This window comes from Moschus berezovskii, chromosome 14 (genome assembly GCF_049115385.1).
Source record: "Moschus berezovskii isolate FMDL1 chromosome 14, NW_MosBer_1.0, whole genome shotgun sequence".
NCBI classification, from domain to species: Eukaryota; Metazoa; Chordata; class Mammalia; order Artiodactyla; family Moschidae; genus Moschus; species Moschus berezovskii.
The window spans coordinates 56,504,621-56,522,387 of NC_142473.1; the positions used below are offsets into that span (position 1 = coordinate 56,504,621).

Genomic DNA, 17,767 nt, shown 5'->3' on the forward strand with positions numbered 1-17,767 from the left:
TAGATTTATCTTACACAACTAGTAAAAAGAGAGTGGCTACACAACTGGGCTGGCTGAATGATAGAAATTCCACTCTACCAACCTCCCTCAAAACATGAGTCGGCTTTGCATAAACCTCTGGATTTGGCTGCTATTTTCTTCGTCAACATTTTTATTTCAGATTTGAAACCTGAGAAAACAGGAAACTACTCAGGAGAATTGCTCTGATCAAAGATGGTTCAGGTTGGTGTTTTTTTTTTTTTTTTTAAAAAAAAAGCTATTCTGTTCCCACTCGGTGTCCTAATATAGACCATGCTCACATTACTGAAAAGCATCACACAAGCACTGAATTACAGTTAGAAGAGACAGTAGAGGTGATTGAGTCCAATTTGCCATCCAGCACTGGAATATCTTCAATAGTGGCCTGCATGGCTGGTCACACAGCCCATGTATTCAGAACCTCTTCAGAACAACCTCAGTCAAAGTTTCTTCTGAAGAGCTCTGGAGGCTAAGAAATTACTTTGCACTAAAAATCAACTTTGGAAGGAATCTAACCCTGAACAGCTTCCAAACTACAGGTCCTAGTTCCACCATCACAGAATATGTCTGTTTCCCCTGCTCCAGCACAACAATCCACAGATATGATATCAGTCATTCTTCCTGAATTTTTTCTTGTTCAAATCCAGACTCAGTTCTTTCAACTCTTCCCCATCCTGACCACCCATCTTTGGCCAGACTTCCCAATTTATAAATCACCTTACCTTAAAATAATTTCATCTTCTTCCTGCCTTGCTCACTCTTTTTTTCCCTTAAAAAAAAAACTGAATTGACATAATAAGACTGGTAATAAGTGGTCAGTGAGGGCCTAAAGTGACTTAATCCATATTTCTTCATCATTATCCATCAGCACTGTTAGTATCGAGCAAATGCTTACTGTGTTAAACATGGTGCAAGGTTCTCTACATAGAGCTTACAGTTCAACAGGGACATAATATAGGTAATTTATATTAATCTATTATAGGCAACATATATGATATAAAACCAGAGAAGGTTGGCGTGTTATTGAAATGCTGAGGAGGAAGTGAAGAACAGGTCTGGGATGGCTGGAAATAGCTTTTCAGAAGAAACATTTTAGTTGGCCTTGAACAATGAATAAGATGAGCCTGTCAGAGGTGTGTGGGGTAGGGATAAAGAAATATATATTAATTTCATGCAGGAAGGCATGAAAATGTATGCCATATCAGGCAAATGGCAAACAGTTCAGTATGATTGGGTTTATAGAGTGTGGGTAAGAGTATCAGGAAATGAAGATTAAAAAATACACTGTGAGTAGGTTGTAAAGAGATCTGAATGCCAGGCATGGAATTTATCAGTAAATAATCTGTTGAAGGTGGTGGTATAGTGGGTAAGAATCTGCCTGTGAATGCTGGGGACACGGGTTTGATCCCTGGTCCAGGAAGATTCCACATGCTGAGGAGCAACTAAGCCTGTGTGCCACAACTACTGAGCTCGAGCTGTAGAGTCTTCATGCCACAAACACTGAATCTTGTGCTGCTTAGAGCCTGTGCTCCACAACAAGAGAAGCCACCACGAGAAGTCTGTGCCCCTCAGTGAAGAGTAGCCTGAACACAGCAACGAATACCCAGCACAGCCAAAATTAAATTAATTTATAAAAAGAATCCACTGGAGGATTTTAAACTGGGGAGTTTCAGATTTGTGTTCTATAAAAACTATTCCAGTAGCAATACAGAAAGGGGTTGAGAGTTGATGAGATCAGAGGAGGAGGAACCAGATGGGAAGTTGTGGCAACAGCCCAAAGGCAAAGCTAAAACAGTAACAATGGGACAAAGAGAGGGAAACTACAAAGATATTCAGGAGACAGAGCTCATAAAACTTCATCCTGACAGCAAAATCGTTTCTATTGCTTTGTGTTGTCAGGCTACAAAGTAAAGACGGGAAATATTTTAAGTGCAGTTTGCGGGCTTTTTCTCTCTTTTCTTTAAAAAGCAGGAGGAAAGAAAAATTAAATGGACCCTTGAATCTGTGAGTTCCAGGAGGAAAAAAGGCCTAAATCTTAATTGATCTTACTAGTTTGGAGGCCTGGCTGCTAAGAGTGCAATCCTGCTGAGAATGTAGGTCGACGAAGGAAGCAGCAGCCCTGCAGTGCTGGCTCCAGACCAGCCCACTGACCTGAATCTGAGGTTGCCTGTACTATGGATTCAAAGCCCACCCATCCAGTCTCCCACTGCTGAGCCCCAGGGCGACAGAAGGGTGTGAGTGAGGCATTGTTCTTAGTTGTGGCAAGGCAACTTCCCCTGAGGTAACAAGAAAGGGAGGACTATCCAGTAATCAACTGTGCTCCAGTTATGCTGCACCGTCAGGGAGAACTCATCCATCAGGTGAGTGGCACCAACCTGTGGGTCATCCACGTTGGCTAGCCAAGAAGAGAAAGGCTGCTAAAACTAGACCAGGCTTAGCTTGATAAAGTCTTTTTTTTTTTTTGATAAAGTCTTTAGTGGAAAAAAAAATCACAAAAAACAGAATAAGAAAATGGGATATATTAAAGCTAATAATAAAATTTCTCCTAAAACCTGTATGCAATCAAGAAGAAACAGAACTGGCCATGGAACAACAGACTGGTTCCAAATAGGAAAAGGAGTACGTCAAGGTTGTATATTGTCACCTTGCTTATTTAACTTATCTGCAGAGTACATCATGAGGAACGCTGGGCTGGAAGAAGCACAAGCTGGAATCAAGATTGCTGGGAGAAATATCAATAATCTCAGATATGCATATGACACCACCCTTATGGCAGAAAGTGAAGAGGAACTCAAAAGCCTCTTGATGAAAGTGAAAGAGGAGAGTGAAAAGGTTGGCTTGAAGCTCAACACTCAGGAAACAAAGATCATGGCATCTGGTCCCATCACTTCATGGGAAATAGATGGAAAAACAGTGGAAACAGTGTCAGACTTTATTTTTTTGGGCTCCAAAATCACTGCGGATGCTGATTGCAGCCAGGAAATTAAAAGACATTTACTCCTTGGAAGGAAAGTTATGACCAACCTTGATAGTATATTAAAAAGCAGAGATGTTACTTTGCCAACAAAGGTCTGTCTAGTCAAGGCTATGGTTTTTCCAGTGGTCATGTATGGATGTGAGAGTTGGACCGTGAAGAAAGCTGATCGCTGAAGAATTGATGCTTTTGAACTGTGGTGCTGGAGAAGGCTCTTGAGAGTCCCTTGGACTGCAAGGAGATCCAACCAGTCCATTCTAAAGGAAGTCGATCCTGGGTGTTCATTGGAAGGACTGATGCTAAAGGTGAAACTCCAATACTTTGGCCACCTCATGTGACGAGTTGACTCACCGGAAAAGATTCTGATGCTGGGAAGGATGGGGGGCGGGAGGAGATGGGGACGACAGAGAATGAGATGGCTTGATGGCATCACAGACTCTGTGGACATGAGTTTGAGTGAACTCCGGGAGTTGGTGATGGACAGGGAGGCCTGGCGTGCTGTGATTCATGGGGTCGCAAAGAGTCGGTCACGACTGAGCGACTGAATTGAACTGAAATTATAAATTTATTATTGACTTATAATTCCAATCCACTGTGATTGAAGAACATAATCTGTACGAGTTCACTCTTTTAAATGAGAGTTGTTTTACAGCCTAGCACATAGTTTATCCTGGAGAAGGTTATATGTGTACTAGAAAATAATTAAATTCTTCTGATTGTCAAAGCCTGCTATTGGGATGTCCTACAGATATGTTAGGTGTAGTTGGTGTACAGTGCTGTTTAAGTCTTCTTTTTCTTTGTTGATCTTTTGCATAGGTGTTCAACCCATTATTGAAAGAGAGGTACTGAAGTCTTCAACTGCTACTGTTGAACCGTCTTTTGCCTTCATTTCTGTTAGCTTTCATTTCATGTATTTTGAGGCTCTGTTATGAAGTACATATTTATAACTGCTTTACCTTCATGAATGATTCCTTCATTATTATAAAATGTCCTTCATTAACTCTAGTAACATTTTGGTTATTGTTATTTTAAAGGCTATTTTGTCTGATAATAGTATACCTATCCTAGCTTTCGCATGGTTCCTGTTACATCATCTTCTCCCATTCTTTTACTTTCAACTTTTTTGTATCTTTGAATCAAAAATTTATCTCCTATAGACAGTAAATTCTTGAATCTTTTAAAAAATTCACTATGACAATATCTGCTTTATAACTGGATACAGAGCAGATTTAGTGAAGCTATTGGAACAATCACAATCAGTTCAGTTCAGTCGCTCAGTCGTGTCCGACTCTCTGCGACCCCATGAATCACAGCATGCCAGGCCTCCCTGTCCATCACCAACTCCTGGAGTTCACTCAAACTCATGTCCATCGAGTCGGTGATGCCATCCAGCCATCTCATTCTCTGTCGTCCCCTTCTCCTCCCGCCCCCAACCTTTCCCAGCATCAGAGTCTTTTCCACTAAGTCAACTCGTCACATGAGGTGGCCAAAGTACTGGAGTTTCAGCTTTAGCATCAGTCCTTCCAATGAACACCCAGGATTGATCTCCTTTAGAATGGACTGGTTGGATCTCCTTGCAGTCCAAGGGACTCTCAAGAGTCTTCTCCAGCACCACAGTTCAAAAGCCTCAATTCTTCGGCGATCAGCTTTCTTCACAGTCCAACTCTCACATCCATACATGACCACGGGAAAAACCATAGCCTTGACTAGACAGACCTTTGTTGGCAAAGTAACATCTCTGCTTTTTAATATACTATCTAGGTTGGTCATAACTTTCCTTCCAAGGAGCAAGCGCCTTTTAATTTCCTGGCTGCAATCAGCATCCGCAGTGATTTTGGAGCCCAAAAAAATAAAGTCTGATACTGTTTCCACTGTTTCCCCATCTATTTCCCATGAAGTGATGGGACCAGATGCCATGATCTTTCTTTTCTGAATGTTGAGCTTCAAGCCAACCTTTTCACTCTCCTCTTTCACTTTCATCAAGAGGCTTTTGAGTTCCTCTTCACTTTCTGCCATAAGGGTGGTGTCATCTGCATATCTGAGGTTATTGATTTTTCTTCCAGCAATCCTGATTCCAGCTTGTGCTTCTTCCAGCCCAGCGTTCCTCATGATGTACTCTGCATATAAGTTAAATAAGCAAGGTGACAATATACAACCTTGACGTACTCCTTTTCCTATTTGGAACCAGTCTGATGTTCCATGTCCAGTTCTGACTGTTGCTTCCTGACCTGCATACAGGTTTCTCAAGAGGCAGGTCAGGTGGTCTGGTATTCCGGTATTCCCATCTCTCAGAATTTTCCACAGTTTATTGTGATCCACACAGTCAAAGGCTTTGGCATAGTCAATGAAGCACAAATAGATGTTTTTCTGGAACTCTCTTGCTTTCTCCATGATCCAGCAGATGTTGGCAATTTGATCTCTGGTGCTTCTGCCTTTTCTAAAACCTGCTTGAACATCTGGGAGTTCACAGTTCACATATTGCTGAAGCCTGGCTTGGAGAATTTTGAGCATGACTTTACTAGCGTGAATGTGGTCCACTGGAGAAGGGAATGGCAAACCACTTCAGTATTGGAACAATAGGCTGTTCCAATAAGTAAAAATGTTGATAGTAAAGGAACAGAGTGGCTGTGACAGCCTGAAGTAGTAGGAGGATACAGAGGAAATTTCCATTTCGAATAAAGGAAAGACATTTCTCCTCCTGAAAAATGAAAGAAATTAGGGGCATAGATCTAAATGCGTTTTTATTTATGCTCAGGTAGTTAACACTGTTACATTCATTTTATCATCCTGAAGCCTGAATCCTTTTAGACTTTCTTAGCTAGCCCTTTCCCAGTGCTTGAATTAGCTGTGGGCTAGAAGGCCAGAAATTCAACCTTTTTAGAATTGTTTAAATATTAAAAGTTAATACTGGAGTGATTGCCTTCAAAAGTGAGCTAATAAACAAGCCCTGGTCAACTCAATTAAATAAATAAGTACTTTTACACTTATTACCCTTTAGGTACTACAACAAGTGCAAAATGAAAAGAGAATCTTTGCCCTCTATGAACTCTTTTCCTCTATGAGAAAGACAAACATTTAAGTAACCTGGGTATTCAGTATCTTCCAATAAAGGCTATCAAAGAGGAAAATACAAAGAGCTGTAGGAGAACTGGGAAGAAGGACAAAAAGAATTTTAGCAATTAACCTGACTCCCTTTCCCTCCAATTTAGTCTGGCTTCTGGACTGGAGAGGCTGCTGCAATTCTGAGTTAGTTACGAGACTTTTTTTTTTTTTTAAAGGATTTAAATATTTTAATTCAACAAGTGAAATACAGAAAAACAGTAGCCAAAAAACCATGGCAATGATAATTTAAACAATAACAGAAAAATGCTTACTTTATACTATTTAGACTTCCTTCATCACTACTTAAACTTCATTCATTACCCTAGTATAATATTTCATTTCAGCATCTACAATTTTAACAAATGCTTGGAAAGTTTTCTGTTCAGAAGCAGATGCTGGTCTGACAGAAACACATTTAAAAATATTCTTTTTCTGGTCCTAGTTTCCAACACATCTATGAACTCGGCCTCTAATCAGTCTGGGAAGTTCACGATCTATTTCATAAAATACACATGGCAGAGTATGTTTCCCATCTCTCATAAGAAAAGTCTTTGAACAGTATGGGCCAGGTGTAACAGCTGAATCGAGAACAGCTAATATTTCAAAAAGAAGTACAGTTTTCTGTGCATGTTCATGCCAGTACTTCATGCTTTCAATAACTGCAGATATAATTCTTAAAGAATTATCTTTTTCCCTAAGCTTTAACTGATATGATGAGGGTTCTTTCTTGAGGGTGTTTAACAAGAGAGACTTTTAAGTAGAGTGTTATTTTTGTTCAGACCATGTACCTTCCCCTACTGTTGATTCAACCAAGTAACACTGTTGTGGACATTTAGAGGAGGTGTCAAATTGAGACAAACTGCACAGTGTTTTAGAGACAGCAGAAGCTTCATTGACAGGTAGACTTAGATTCAAATCCCAGCTCTTTTACTTATTAGCTCTGTGACTTTGGGCAAATCAACTCTCAGACCCTCTCTTTTTGTATTTAAAAAGAACAGACAATAATTTATTTGTTTGGTGTATGTTTTTTGAGTCATATACAGATGTAAGAGTCTAACCATAAAGAAGGCTAAGCGCCAAAGAACTGATGCTTTCGAACTGTAGTGCTGGAGAAGACTCCTGAGAGAGAGAGCAAACCAGTCAATCCTAAAGGAAATCAACCCTGAATATTCGTTGGAAGGAATGATGCTGAAGCTCCAATACTCTGGCCACTTGATGCAAAGAGCTGACTCACTGGAAAAGACCCTGATGATAGGAAAGATTGAGGGCAAGAGGAGAAGGGGGTGACAGAGGATGAAATGACTAGATGGCATCACTGACTCAATGGATATGAGTTTGAGCAAACTCTGGGAGATAGTGAAGGACAGGGAAGTCTGACATGCTGTAGTCCATGGGGTCTCAAAGAGCTGGACACAACTGAGCGACTGAACAACAACACTTTATGTTGGGACCAGCGGCTCTTTTTCTTTCTCCTGTATCTGCATGTGAGTGGCTAGGGAAGAAAGCAGGGAAGTCCTGAACTTGCTTTGCAGACACCCATCTCAATATTTCTACTGACGGCCAGGAGAAGGAGTTTCCTGTTCTGGACCTCCTATGGTAGCCATCATAATCCAGTAGGAAGAACAGGGGCTCTGAAGGGAGGCAAGTGTGGATGCAAAATTAACAGAGGTAGCATGCAAAATACCTAGCATAAATACTTGGCACAGAGCGGTAAGTGCTTTAATAAATGTTAGTCCCCCACCCCTTTTGAAAATGGTTGCATTTGCCTGTAGATTTTAAGACTACTTCATGAAAAGCTTCTCGGTCTTCAATCATGTCCCTCACTCCTGCTTTTCCCTTTCCATTACATGGCTCCAGGTGAGTAGACCTATCGGTATTTGACAAGCAGAGGCTAGACAAAAGCCATCTTAGTGTGTTTTTTTTGCAGAAACATTGAACCAGTCATTATGCTTTCAATTCAGTTCAGTTGCTCAGTCATATCCGACTCTTTGTGACCCCCATGGACTACAGAATGCCATGTTTCCTGGTTCATCACCAACTCCCTAAGCTTGCTCAAACTCATGTCCACTGAGTCAGTAATGCCTTTGAATACAGGAAGTTATTATGCTTTGAATACAAGAAACTTTGTATGTGCAGTTGTGTGTATATTGTGTATTACAACCTTTTGTGCATTTTAAAGCATTTTTGTCTCTTTAAAAATGTATAAATATCAGTGTCCCCACATTTTTGCATTTTTATTTCTCCATTATTTTCAGTCTGTTACTTCTGTTTTGTGCTATTGATTAATAGTGAAAGTTAAAGCAACCTCAATGTCGACTAACAGGGCATTATCTAAAACAAATCTAAATGACACAATTCATAATTCCTTAAACAAACTAAGGTGTTACAGGACAGAACATAGCATATAATCTCATTTTTGTTGAAAGATAATGTGTAGAGGTCTAGAAAAAAGAGACAGTGTACTATCTCTGGATCAGGACTGGGTTTTCCAATAAACTAAAATATGAACCATGTCTCAGCTCAAGGATCCCCAGAAAATGCTTCCATTTCAACACATTTCTGGTTTAGAGACGCCACTAAGTTTCTATGTGACCTGGGCAAAGCCCTTATAATCCTTATCAAATCCCGAATCTCTTTCTGCATTTGAAAAATAATACTAACAGCAACTTTTAAATGAACATCTCCCATATTTTTAGAGGTGAGAAAACTGAGGCTCTGTAAAAATAAGTAATTTGCTCATGGTTATCTTAGTGACAGTTAAGACTGAAACCAGATCTGATAAAGAGAAAGAATGGTAGGGAAATGGTGGACTCTTTCTATGAGTTTTAATTTTTTTCCTCTTAACACAAAGGAGGCATAAGTAGACCATTCTTTAAATAAGAAAAATGATACTGTACAGTCTGTTGGATTGAATTAGAAGTTGCACTGATTTATAATTAACTCATGGCCTCATCTTAACAGCTGAGTAACCAGATCAATCTAATCTTCTAAATTTTATGGTTTGTTTTATTGTGGCCTATAATCAGTTGCAATCACAAGGGGAAGTTCAAGAGCCTTACATGCTATAAAGGAAGGAACATCTCTCAACTCTGTGTAGGTGAATGATACCAGGCAAGTTACTTAACTACTCTGTACCTCAGTTTCCAAATCTGTAAAATGGGACTAGCACCATCTTGCCATGTAATTACCAAGTTGCATTAAATTTAGAAATCCCAGCACTAGTATAAAAGCGGATTCCTCAAGTGTTATGAGAAAATTATATGAGAAACATCTTAAAGGACACACACTAGCCTCAGTACCACCAAGAACTCAGTGAAAAAGGCATAACTGTGCAAACTGTCACCTAGGTCAGAGGAAGCTAGAGATAAATCCAGATTCCTCCTTTCTCTTATTGCCCAAATCCAACATCCAGTCCTAACTTACTAATTTATATTCCACACATATTAAATGTCTACACCGTTGAATTTAAGACACTGTTCTGTCTAAAACTGTCTCAAAGATGTCCTCTCCTCTTCATCCCAAATACCACTCTTTGTTCACATCGCTTGACCAAACTATTTTTAGGGCCTCCTAACTTATCTTCGGCATCTGGCCCCATCACTTCATGGGAAATAGATGGGGAAACAGTGGAAACAGTGTCAGATTTTATTTTTTTGGGCTCCAAAATCACTGCGGATGCTGATTGCAGCCAGGAAATTAAAAGACGCTTACTCCTTGGAAGGAAAGTTATGACCAACCTAGACAACATATTAAAAAGCAGAGACATTACTTTGCTAACAAAGGTCTGTCTAGTCAAGGCTATGGTTTTTCCAGTGGTCATGTATGGATGTGAGAGTTGGACTGTGAAGAAAGCTGAGCGCCGAAGAATTGATGCTTTTGAACTGTGGTGCTGGAGAAGACTCTTGAGAGTCCCTTGGACTGCAAGGAGATCCAACCAGTCCATCCTAAAGGAGATCAGTCCTGGGTGTTCATTGGAAGGACTGATGCTAAAGCTGAAACTCCAATACTTTGGCCACCTCATGTGACGAGTTGACTCACTGGAAAAGACTCTGATGCTGGGAGGGATTGGGGGCAGGAGGAGAAGGGGACGACAGAGAATGAGATGGCTGGATGGCATCACCGACTCGATGCATATGAGTGTGCGTGAACTCCAGGAGTTGGTGATGGACAGGGAGGCCTGGCGTGCTGCAATTCATGGGGTCGCAAAGAGTCGGACACTCTGAGCAACTGAACTGAACTGATCTTCTGACCTCTATTTTCTCTCTCTCCAATCCATCCATCTTTATCCAGAGAGACCTTTCAAAATTGCTACTCTGGTGGTCAAAGATATCAAACAAGTATCCAAACAAGGATAAAGTTTATTGCTAAGGATTAAGTTACAAACTTTCTTAGCATGACATAAAAACTCTCCAACTCTGGCTCCTATCCATTTGGATGTCCTATTGTTTCCTCTTTTGCCAATCTTGGCCTGATACTTCACAAACAAAAAACACACAACTATTCTAGCATACTCCATTCAACTGTCACTATTCAGGCTATCCCCAACGCTCGGATTGTCTTTCCCTTGCCCTTCACTTTATTCCCTTCTTCAGGAAGTCTCCCATAATCTTCGTCTCTCCAGACCTGATTAAGGGTCCCTTCTGGCTACTCTTTTTTTTTTTTTATTGCAATGGGTCTTCGTTTCTGGGCTTGAGCCTTCTCTAGTTTCAGGTGGGGGCTACTGCCCAGTTGCAGTGTGCAGGCTTCTCATTGTGGTGGCATCTCTAGTTGTTGTGGAGCACAGGCTGTAGGGCATCAGGTTCAGTAGTTGTGGCCCATGGGCTTAGTCAGAGAGGCTTGTAGGATCTTCCTAGGAAGATCCCATGGAATCAAACCCATGTCCCCTGAATTGGCAGGTGGATTCTTAACCACCGGACCATCAGGGAAGTCCCTCCAGCTACTCTTATACCTGGCTTTTCTTAAAGCTCTTATCAAATTATATTTTCATTTTTCTCAAGTACTCATCCCTCAATATTGTGGATCTAATATCAATCCAATGATGATCTCTTCAGTCATATTTCTCTTGGTCTTTATATGTCCCAGCAGGGGCTTCTGTTTGTGTTCTCACTGTCCAAAGACATCTTTTTTTTTAATTGATTGATGACTGCTTTACAATATTTGGTTTGATTTCTGCCATACATCAACATGAATTAGCAATAGGTGTACGTATGCCCCCTTCCTCTTGAATCTCCCTCCCACCTCCTACTCTTTCCCACCCCTCTAGGTTGTTACAGAGCCCGAGATTGAGTTCCCTGAGGCATAGAATAAATTTCCATTGGCTATCTATATTTTACATATGGTAATGTATACACTTACATGCTACTCTCTCCATTCATCTCACCCTCTCCTTTGTCTTCCCTGCCCTTGTCCGTAAGTCTGTTTTCTATGTCTGCATCTCAACTGCTGCCCTGTGAACAGGTTCATCAGTTCTATCTTTCTAGATTCCATATCTATGTGTTAATATATGATATTTGTTTTTCTCTTTTTGACTGACTTCACTCTGTATAATAGGCTCTAGGTTCATTCACCTCATCAGAACTGACTCAAATGTGTTCCCTTTTATGGCTGAGTAGTATTCCATTGTATATATGTACCACAGCTTCTTAGAGGAGACTGGTGGGCTACAGTCCATGGGATCGCAGAGAGTCGGACCGGTAATTGAGCAAACACACACACACCAGTTTATCTATTCATCTGTCGATGGACATGTAGGTTGCTTCCATGTCCTAGATAGTGTAAACAGTGCTCCAATGAACACTGGGGTACATGTATCTTTTTCAGTTTTGGTTTCCTCAGGGTATAAGCCTAGAAATGGGATTGCTGGGTCATATGGCAGTTCTATTCTTAGTTTTTTAAAGGAATCTCTACACTGTCTTTCATAGTAGCTGTATTATTTTATACTCCCATCAGCAGTGCAAGAGGGTTCTCTTTTTCTCCACACCCTCTCCAGAACCTGTTGCTTGTGAATTTTTTGATGATGGCCATTCTGACTGGTATGAGGTGATATCTCATCATAGTTTCGATTTGCATTTCTCTAATGCTGCACTGAATATGTCAGCAAATTTGGAAAAGTCAGCAGTGGCCACAGGACTGGAAAAGTTTTCATTCCAATCCCAAAGAAAGGCAATGCCAAAGAATGCTCAAACTACCGCACAATTGCACTCATCTCACACGCTAGTAAAGTAATGCTCAAAATTCTCCAAGCCAGGCCTCAGCAATACTTGAACCGTGAACTTCCAGATGTTCAAGCTGGTTTTAGAAAAGGCAGAGGAACCAGATATCAAATTGTCAACATCCGCTGGATCATGGAAAAAGCAAGAGAGTTCCAGAAAAACATCTATTTCTGCTTTATTGACTATGCCAAAGCCTTTGACTGTGTGGATCACAATAAACTGTGGAAAATTCTGAAAGAGATGGGAATACCAGACTACCTGACCTGCCTCTTGAGAAACCTGTATACAGGTCAGGAAGCAACAGTTAGAACTGGACATGGAACAACAAACTGGTTCCAAATCGGGGAAGGAGTACGTCAAGGCTGTATATTTTCACACTGCTTATTTAACTTGTATGCAGAGTACATCATGAGAAACACTGGGCTAGAAGAAGCACAAGCTAGAATCAAGATTGCTGAGAGAAATATCAACAACCTCAGATATGCAGATGATACCACCCTTATGGCAGAAAGTCAAGAAGAACTAAAGAGCCTCTTGATGAAAGTGAAAGAGGAAAGTGAAAAAGTTGGTTTAAAGCTCAACATTCAGAAAAAAAGGTTCATGGCATCCGGTCCCATCACTTCATGGGAAATAGATGGGAAAACAGTGGAAACAGTGGCTGACTTTATTTTTCCGGGTTCCAAAATCACTGTGCAAGGTAATTGCAGCCATGAAATTAAAAGATGCTTGCTCCTTGGAAGGAAAGTTATGACCAACCTAGACAGCATATTAAAAAGCAGAGACATTACTTTGCCAACAAAGGTCCGTCTAGTCAAAGCTATGGTTTTTCCAGTAGTCATATATGGATGTGAGAGTTGGACTATAAAGAAAGCTGAGCACCGAAGAATTGATGCTTTTGAACAGTGGTGTTGGAGAAGACTCTTGGGAGTCCCTTGGACTGCAAGGAGATCCAACCAGTCCATCCTAAAGGAGATCAGTCCTGGGTGTTCATCGGAAGGACTGATGCTGAAGCTGAAACTCCAATACTTTGGCTACCTCATGCAAAGATTTGACTCATTGGAAAAGACCCTGATGCTGGGAAAGATTGAGGGCAGGAGAAGGGGACGACAGAGGATGAGATGGTTGGATGGCATCACTGACACAATAGGCATGGGTTTGGGTGGACTCTGGGAGTTGGTGATGGACAGGGAGGCCTGGCGTGCTGTGGTTCATGGAGTCACAAAGAGTCGGACACGACTAAGCGACTGAACTGAATAATAAGCAACATTGAGCATCTCTTCATGTGTTTATCAGCCATTTGTATGTCTTCTTTGGAGAAATGTCTGTTTAGGTCTTTTGCCCACTTTTTGATTGGACTGTTTGTTTTTCTGGTATTGAGTTGCATGAGCTGCTTGTATATTTTGGAAATTAATCCTTTGCCGGTTGTTTCATTTGCTATTATTTTCTCCCATTCTGAGGGTCATCTTTTCACCATGTTTACAGTTTCCTTTGCTGTGCAAAAAGCTTTTAAGTTTAATTCAGTTCAGTTCAGTCGCTCAGTTGTGTCCAACTCTCCGCGACCCCATGAACCACAGCACGCCAGGCCTTCCTGTCCATCACCAACTCCTGGAGTTCACTCAAACTCATGTCCATCGAGTCGGTGATGTCATCCAGCCGCCTCATTCTCTGTGGTCCCCATCTCCTCTTACCCCCAATCGCTCCCAGCATCAGAGTCTTTTCCATTGAGTCAACTCGTCGCATGAGGTGGCCAAAGTATTGGAGTGTCCCACTTATTTTTGTTTTTATTTCCATTATTCTAGGAGGTGCAAATCTACTCTATTTTTACTCTCCCTCCTTCCCTAATCACACAGCCTATATGGCTGATGCCATGCGTCTGGCCAAAAAGGACTTACCAGCTAACCATTTCTCTGCTGACTCAACTGCCACTGCAGAAAAAGAAGCATGGACTTTAGATTCAGATATGGGTTCTAATCTGTTTCATCATTTCGAAATCTGTGAATTCAGGCAAACTATCTTTTTAAAAAAATATGGAAGGCTTCACAAATTTGAATGTCATCCTTACAAAGGCACCATGCTAATTTCTGTATTGTTCCAATTTTAGTATATGTGCTATCTAAGCAAGCACGAGGCAAACTATTATTTCCACTTACTAAGCTTTGGCTTCCTCATGTAAAATGGAAGAATAATAACTTTGCAGAGTTGAGGAGATGATAATACTAACAATAAAAATGGTATTATTATTTACTGTGTGTCAAGTATCATGCTACTGAATACACTGATCTCACTTAATTTTCATAACCCCATCATGAGGTAGGTTCCACTATTACCATTATTTTATAGATGAGGAAACCAACTAGAGAAGCTAATTTACTCATCCAGGTCATTTTGGTAGACCATGGGCTGGCTAACTCAATGCCCATTTCCAACCCCCTCTGCCCTCCTGAGGCTGGAAAAGTACCCGCTTTCTCAGCCTTCCTATTCCTTAGGACTAGCCAAGTTGCCCAGTTCTGATCAAGGAAATATACACATAAGTCTCCTGGGTGAGTTGTGGGAAAGCCATTGTTTTTCTAGTAAAAGGACAAGTATTTCGATGTTCCATCACCTTTTTTCTACCTTGGTCACAGAGGTGACGCCTACAACTATAGCAGTCATCCTAGAACAAGCGGGAAATGCCAAAAGATTCAGGGGATACCAGTCTTGAAATCACAGACCTAATAAATCAATGCCATCTGCCACTGACCTCCAGATTTTTTTAATGTGAGAAAAATACACTTTTATTTGTTTAAACTACCATTAGTCAAGTCTTCCAGTAGCATCTTCAGGCATTTATATGTGGTACAGAGTAATCAAATAATAGAGCTCAGTTCAGTTCAGTCGCTCAGTCGTGTCCGTGTCTTTATGACTCCATGGACTGCAGCACACCAGGCTTTCCTGTCCATCACCAACTCCTGAAGCTTACTCAAACTCATGTCCATTGCATCGGTGATACCATCCAACCATCTCATCCTCTGTCATCCCCTTCTCCTCCCTTCTTCAACCTTTCCCAGCATCAGGGTCTTTTCCAATGAGTCAGTTCTTTGCATCAGGCGACCAAAGTATTGGAGTTCCAGCTTCAACATCAGTCCTTCCAACGAACACTCAGGACTAATCTCCTTTAGGATGGACTGGTTGGATCTCCTTGCGGTCCAAGGGACTCTCAAATGTCTTCTCCAACACCACAGTTCAAAAGCATCAATTCTGTGGTGATCAGCTTTCCTTATAGTCCAACTCTCACATCCATACATGACTACTAGAAAAACCATAGCCTTGACTAGACGGACCTTTGTTGGTAAAGTAACGTCTCTGCTTTTTAATATGCTGTCTAGGTTGGTCATAGCTTTTCTTACAAGTAGGAAGCATCTTTTAATTTCATGACTGCAGTCACCATCTGCAATGATTTTGGAGCCCCCAAAAATAAAGTCTCTCGTATTTCCACTGTTTCCCCATCTATTTGCCATGAAGTGATGGGACCAGATGCCATGATCTTAGTTTTCTGAATGTTGTTTTAAGCCAACTTTTTTACTCTCCTCTTTCACTTTCATCAAGAGGCTCTTTAGTTCCTCTTCACTTTCTGCCATAAGGGTCGTGTTATCTGCATATTTGAGGTTATTGATATTTCTCCTGGCAATCTTGATTCCAGCTTATGCTTCAGCCAGCCCAGCATTCTGCATGATGTACTCTGCATATAAGTTAAATAAGCAGGGTGACAATATACAGTCTTGATGTACTTCTTTCACGATTTGGAACCAGTCTGTTGTTCTATGTCCAGTTCTAACTGACCTGCATACAGATTTCTCAGGAGGCAGGTCAGGTGGTCTGGTAGTCCCATCTCTTGAAGAATTTTCCACAGTTTGATGTGATCCACATAGTCAAAGGCCTTGGTGTAGTCAATAAAGCAGAAGTAGATGTTTTTCTGGAACTCTCTTGCTTTTTTGATGATCCAGCAGATGTTGACAACTGGATCTCTGGTTCCTTTGCCTTTTTTAAATCCAGCTTGAAGATCTGGAAGTTCACGGTTCATGTACTATTGAAGCCTGGCTTGGAGAATTTTGAGCATTACTTTGCTAGTGTGCGAGATAGAGCTAATAAGATTTAAAATTAGGGAGTCAATCATTAAGCTACATCAGAAACACCTGGCATTGAACTTGGCAGAGAATGGGTACTCAAATGATGAAAATGATTATAATAATATCAATCACTCAGTCTACTTCTTCAAGGCCTCCATGTTCCTCAGGAAATGCAGAATTGTCAGTAACCTAAATCACAACAGAGTTGCTCAGAACAGGCCAACTCTATTGGACCTGCCCACCCCTCGTGTCTGCACTTCTGAATTCAGTTCTCCCAGCTCAGAGGCCATCCTAAGGAGGGTAAAGGGAAGGAAGGTCTGGAGATAAGTCTTGGCTGCTCACCCCCACATATCTCATGAGCCACAAAGATTTCAGGCTCCCTACCATGCAAGTCTAAGATGAGAGAGTTCAAAGAACTAAGGAGAAATTTACAATCCTGGCAGCATTTGTTGTGACAGTGATGGCCCAAATTTCTCTCTCTGGCAGCCAGAGGCCTTTGGAGATAACAAGAAGTGTGGCTCTGTAGCTTAAACAAGACCAAGGGCTATTGATTTTTCTGCCTCTTTTCCTGCTGAGAGCGGTAATAGGAAAAATCTGATTTAGACACTTAAATTCAAGTACCTTCACCACCGGCTGAGCAATTTTCAAGTAATCACACCTTTGACCTCACCCAACATATGTCCTTTTAAAGCCATTTTTTTGGGGCCAATTATTTAGTTTTCCTAAGATGTATAGGGGAAAAGTAGACTTGTTGGCCATCTTCCTGAAAACTGTAGCTTCTATTCCTCTGTCCAGGGTTTTGAGCAGCCTGCTCATAGACCTTCCAGTCTGTCTGAGAGGGGGCCAGCCACTCCCGTCACAGCTGACACAGGTGCCATAGCTGACATGTCTCCAAGCTAACACATGGCCTTTGTTTCTACACCTGTTCAGAACCCAAAAGGTACTTCCTGAGGAATTATGACATTTACGATGGCAAGATTCCTAGACAAGCTCACTGAATTGGGAAAGAAGAAAAAAACTGTTTATTAAACATTTAACTAAATGGCAGATTTGAGCATCAGAATCACCTACGGAGTTTGTGAAAACACAGACTCCTGGGGAAGATCTGGAGTTGTAACTCAGTAGATCTGGGGTAGGGCCCAAGAATTTGCATTTCTAACAAATTCTTAGGCCTGGTGAGGACACTTAGAAGCCACTGCTAGAAGGTATAAATCTTTGAAAACTCACAATTGGCTACCTTTTGTGAAAAGTCTCTCCAATCCTAAGAAGAGATCCACTCTATCAGGATATCATCTTTCTTACATCTTTTAAACAAACAAACAAAAAACAATCCTTCCCACCCCATCCTCCAAAAT

The 17,767-nt window shown here is 41.1% G+C and overlaps 1 protein-coding gene and 1 non-coding gene across 3 annotated transcripts in view; both read right to left on the reverse strand.

Annotated features, from left to right (window-relative positions):
• The window catches only part of FAM168A (family with sequence similarity 168 member A), a 205,639-nt gene that overhangs the window by 35,853 nt on the left and 152,019 nt on the right, over positions 1-17,767 (reverse strand). The gene's annotated exons all lie outside the window — the stretch shown is intronic.
• On the reverse strand, positions 14,328-14,431 carry LOC129554960 (U6 spliceosomal RNA). The gene has a single exon (XR_008685683.1). It is a non-coding gene; the product is annotated as a U6 spliceosomal RNA (small nuclear RNA).